General features: G+C 44.1%; 1 non-coding gene across 1 annotated transcript; it reads left to right on the top strand.

Moving 5' to 3' along the window:
- Positions 1–3,129: 3,129 nt before the first annotated feature.
- Positions 3,130–3,204, top strand: Trnas-uga (transfer RNA serine (anticodon UGA)). Its single transcript has one exon. It is a non-coding gene; the product is annotated as a tRNA-Ser (tRNA).
- Positions 3,205–5,571: the final 2,367 nt, after the last annotated feature.

The following is a 5,571-nucleotide window of genomic DNA, read 5'->3' as shown; positions in this document are numbered from 1 at the left end:
CTTTGAAAGGAAACAATTTATTTTGTAATATTTTCATAAAATAGTTTGCTGTTATTATTATTTGTTGGTTTAGGGGTACTTTTAGCACTGATTAAAATTTTTCTGTTCGATATCCATTCTTCCAAAATCAATATACTTCGTTATTTAACTGTTACTTCACTATTCTCGCAGGGCTCTGCTTCAGATGATTAATTTACTGTCTTCCTTCCATATCTGTTTACCAATTTATCATATGACTGTTGCTATTCATCATTAGAACCATTACTAGTGCACACTGTTTTTATTCCATTTATCTTGCTTTCAGTACTGTTCCATACCGATTATTCTACCTCTCTTTAGCTTTCATTCCCTGACACCAGTCAGTTGTTAAACCTTCTTTCCCCTGAAGCTACCTGCCACTTTCACTTCCAGGAACCTGCACTCCCCTGTCTCAGAGCACTCTGCTATGCGTTATTCCCCCACCCTCACTGGTCCAGAGTCACTGATGTCCAGCAGCAGCATCCCCATGAGTGTTGCATTCCAGTGGTCTAAGCTCCATATTGCACACATAAGTGTCTAGTCTCTCACAGCTCATATCAACGAGTTCTGTCATATATTTCAAGACAGATACCCTCGTAATATTTCTGTTGGGGACCTGGCTCAAACCAAATATTTCCACAAATTTGATAAATCTAGATGACTACATCTTTTGAAGACATAACAAACTTAACTGAGGAAGGAGTGGTGCAGGGCGTACATATGCTCTGATTTATCTTCTGGTGTGCTACACGCATCCAACAGTAATAAAGACAAACAAGTGGAATATATTTTCATACAGATCAAGTCCTTTAACGGAAGTTGCCTGATGTGTGTCCTCTTCAAATCTCCTAAGGTAGGTGTGTTTGCCTGCTTTGAAACTGTTCTTTCAAGTGTCAAACAAACATACAAGCATATAATTGTAGCTGGTGACACTAATGTAAATTTTCTGTACAGCACTCCCTCCAGTGTGAAATTTAAGTGGATGCTTTCTTCTTCAAATGTATCACTACTTCAGCTTGCTCCTACGCATCATACAAACAGTAGTCAATCTCTCATAAATAGACTCACGCCCGGTACTCACAGCTTTACTTCTGCCAGTATCCGTCTCCTACCTTCCAAACTTTACAGAAGCTCTTCTGCGAAACATGCAGAACTAGCACTCCTGAAAGAAAGGATACTGTGGAGACATGGTTTAGCCACAGCCTGGGGGATGTTTCCAGAGTGAGATTTTCACTCTGCAGCGGAGTGTGCGCTGATATGAAACTTCCTGGCAGATTAAAACTGTGTGCCCGACCGAGACTCGAACTCGGGACCTTTGCCTTTCGTGGGCAAGTGCTCTACCAACTGAGCTACCGAAGCACGACTCACGCCTGGTACTCACAGCTTTACTTCTGCCAGAATCCGTCTCCTACCTTCCAAACTTTACAGAAGCTCTTCTGCGAAACATGCAGAACTAGCACTCCTGAAAGAAAGGATACTGTGGAGACATGGCTTAGCCACAGCCTGGGGGGTGTTTCCAGAATGAGATTTTCACTCTGCAGCAGAGTGTGCGCTGATATGAAACTTCCTGGCAGATTAAAACTGTGTGCCCGACCGAGACTCGAACTCGGGACCTTTGCCTTTCGCGGGCAAGTGCTCTACCAACTGAGCCACCGAAGGTCCCGAGTTCGAGTCTCGGTCGGGCACACAGTTTTAATCTGCCAGGAAGTTTCATATCAGCGCACACTCCGCTGCAGAGTGAAAATCTCATTCTGGAAACATCCCCCAGGCTGTGGCTAAGCCATGTCTCCACAGTATCCTTTCTTTCAGGAGTGCTAGTTCTGCATGTTTCGCAGAAGAGCTTCTGTAATGTTTGGAAGGTAGGAGACGGATACTGTCAGAAGTAAAGCTGTGAGTACCGGGCGTGAGTCGTGCTTCGGTAGCTCAGTTGGTAGAGCACTTGCCCGCGAAAGGCAAAGGTCCCGAGTTCGAGTCTCGGTCGGGCACACAGTTTTAATCTGCCAGGAAGTTTCATATCAGCGCACACTCCGCTGCAGAGTGAAAATCTCATTCTGGAAACATCCCCCAGGCTGTGGCTAAGCCATGTCTCCACAGTATCCTTTCTTTCAGGAGTGCTAGTTCTGCATGTTTCGCAGAAGAGCTTCTGTAAAGTTTGGAAGGTAGGAGACGGATACTGGCAGAAGTAAAGCTGTGAGTACCGGGCGTGAGTCGTGCTTCGGTAGCTCAGTTGGTAGAGCACTTGCCCGCGAAAAGCAAAGGTCCCGAGTTCGAGTCTTGGTCGGGCACACAGTTTTAATCTGCCAGGAAGTTTCATATCAGCACACACTCCGCTGCAGAGTGAAAATCTCATTCTGGAAACATCCCCCAGGCTGTGGCTAAGCCATGTCTCCACAGTATCCTTTCTTTCAGGAGTGCTAGGTCTGCATGTTTCGCAGAAGAGCTTCTGTAATGTTTGGAAGATAGGAGACGGATACTGGCAGAAGTAAAGCTGTGAGTACCCGGCGTGAGTCGTGCTTCGGTAGCTCAGTTGGTAGAGCACTTGTCCGCGAAAGGCAAAGGTCCCAAGTTCGAGCCTCGGTCGGGCACACAGTTTTAATCTGCCAGGAAGTTTCATATCAGCGCACACTCCGCTGCAGAGTGAAAATCTCATTCTGGAAACATCCCCCAGGCTGTGGCTAAGCCATGTCTCCACAGTATCCTTTCTTTCAGGAGTGCTAGTTCTGCATGTTTCACAGAAGAGCTTCTGTTAAGTTTGGAAGGTAGGAGACAGATACTGGCAGAAGTAAAGCTGTGAGTACCGGGCGTGAGTCGTGCTTCGGTAGCTCAGTTGGTAGAGCACTTGCCTGCGAAAAGCAAAGGTCCCGAGTTCGAGTCTTGGTCGGGCACACAGTTTTAATCTGCCAGGAAGTTTCATATCAGCGCACACTCCGCTGCAGAGTGAAAATCTCATTCTGGAAACATCTCCCAGGCTGTGGCTAAGCCATGTCTCCACAGTATCCTTTCTTTCAGGAGTGCTAGTTCTGCATGTTTCGCAGAAGAGCTTCTGTAAAGTTTGGAAGGTAGGAGACGGATACTGGCAGAAGTAAAGCTGTGAGTACCGGGCGTGAGTCGTGCTTCGGTAGCTCAGTTGGTAGAGCACTTGCCCGTGAAAGGCAAAGGTCCCGAGTTCGAGTCTCGGTCGGGCACACAGTTTTAATCTGCCAGGAAGTTTCATATCAGCGCACACTCCGCTGCAGAGTGAAAATCTCATTCTGGAAACATCCCCCAGGCTGTGGCTAAGCCATGTCTCCACAGTATCCTTTCTTTCAGGAGTGCTAGTTCTGCATGTTTCGCAGAAGAGCTTCTGTAAAGTTTGGAAGGTAGGAGACGGATACTGGCAGAAGTAAAGCTGTGAGTACTGGGCATGAGTCGTGCTTCGGTAGCTCAGTTGGTAGAGCACTTGCCCGTGAAAGTCAAAGGTCCGGAGTTCGAGTCTCGGTCGGGCACACAGTTTTAATCTGCCAGGAAGTTTCATATCAGCGCACACTCCGCTGCAGAGTGAAAATCTCATTCTCTCATAAATATATCAGCAATGAAATCTGCAAACAGAGTAATATCTGCTCCTGGCATGTCTGCCCATGACATAGTTTTCATGACATACTCACTAGAATGTCCCCGAAAGAAACCATAACTGACTGTATACTCAGACTTCAAGCACATTGGTTTTTATGAACTTGTAACTGAGGCACAAGAAGTAGTGTGGGGGACATCTTAGATTCCCTTTTCAGACATAAACAAAAAACTGCATGGATTTACCGACAAACTTACTCAACTACATGAAAAATATCCTTCCATAAAAGATGGTTAAAGTAAGAAGGAAATCTTCATATTGGCTAACTGAAGAACTAAGACAGATCATGAACCTCTGAGATGCTGCTCAGAGGGCATACAAACTATGTCCCATAACTGAAAATCGTGTTACAAAGGAACAGAAGTGAAACAGAGTCAGTGAGAAAAGCAAGCCTCAGGCTGACAACAGACATAGACCACCTGTCCTATGGAAAAACATGCATGGTCTGAGTGTAGGCAAAGTAGTAGCTGCAGCTGATCCCATTGTCCCAGGTGAATATCTGAAGCAGTACTTCACATTACCTACAAACACATCTGAACCATTACAACCACAACTGAACCATAGATGAAAAAGAGGCTCACTAATTATTCAAGGGGGTAAATTACTGTAGCAACAAAAAATTCTATCTAAAGCATGTTACATACCGTAGAAAAAGCCATCATACATACCAGATCAATGTCTACTGGACATGATGGCATCACAATCTAAATGATGAAGTTTGTCATTAACCCACTATAACAGATATCTTCAGCCACTCCTTAACCACAAGCGTTTTCCCCGAGGCCTGGAAAGAGGGACTAGTTAAGCCACTACTTAAAAAGGATGTTGTTCCTGCACCCTTCATATTACTAACCTATTTGCATTGTTCGCACACTGTACAAGGCCTCAGAACATGTACTACATGACCAGCTAACAAACTATCTAACTACAAACATATTTCTTGATGAATACCAGTCACTTTTCCGTAAACATTGCAGCTCCAGATCTGCCTTGATGAAGGTAACACATGACCTGAACCTTGCCATGGGTGCACAAGAAGCAACTGTCATGAGCTACTTAGACTTTAGCAAAGTGTTTGACATTGTTGACTTCTATATTTTACTTTCCAAACTTGGCAGCCTACATTTCTCACCAAGGGCATTGCAATCATTTCGCTCATACATGATGTCTCACCAGCAATGTATCATGCCTGGCACCATAAGGTCACAGTGGAGGCAGATAGCGTCAGGCATCTCCAGCATTCTGTATTAGGTCCTATACTCTTTTTATTATAAGTAAATGATTGACATTCATTTTGTCCTACTTATGCTGATGACCTCCAGTTATATATAAATGCAAAACCAATAAACCTGAAGACAGTTATCAAGAATCTCACTACCAGATTGTGTGCACTACAAAATAGGCACAGGATACAGGGTTAAAGTTCAACCCATCCAAATCCCAATCAGTACTGGTTGGTCATTCTAGGCTCATTAGTCGAAAATATCGGGAATTCCTATTATCTTTAATCCTAAATGGGACAAATATCAATTACTCTTCTTCAGCAAACGGTCTAGGAGTAATAATACATGAAAAGCTAAATTGGACTAAGCATGTAACTGTAGTCTGCAAGAAGGTGTGATCATCTGTCCACGCCCTACAAAAATATAAAAAGCTCTTCCCTTTTGACCTGAAAAGGAAACTTGTAAAAACACTTATACTTCCAATGATTGATTATTGCAATGTTACCTGCAAGGTCTTTCTCAAGAAAGCCCACAATGCCTGAAACTGTTTATGGAGCTTGTGTTCATTATACCTGTGATGTTCGACTCCTTTATCAGATTTTACCATAATATGCACACCTATACTGGCTGCGTGCAGACAAGTGCAGAGATTTTCATACCCTCTGTCTTCACTATTTTCTTATCAACATACACTGTTCCTCATATCTCTACTCATCCTTA

Source organism: Schistocerca gregaria, chromosome 2 (assembly GCF_023897955.1).
Source record: "Schistocerca gregaria isolate iqSchGreg1 chromosome 2, iqSchGreg1.2, whole genome shotgun sequence".
NCBI lineage: Eukaryota > Metazoa > Arthropoda > Insecta > Orthoptera > Acrididae > Schistocerca > Schistocerca gregaria.
Note: the sequence above shows the minus strand (reverse complement) of the source record. Positions and strands in the feature narration are given on the sequence as shown.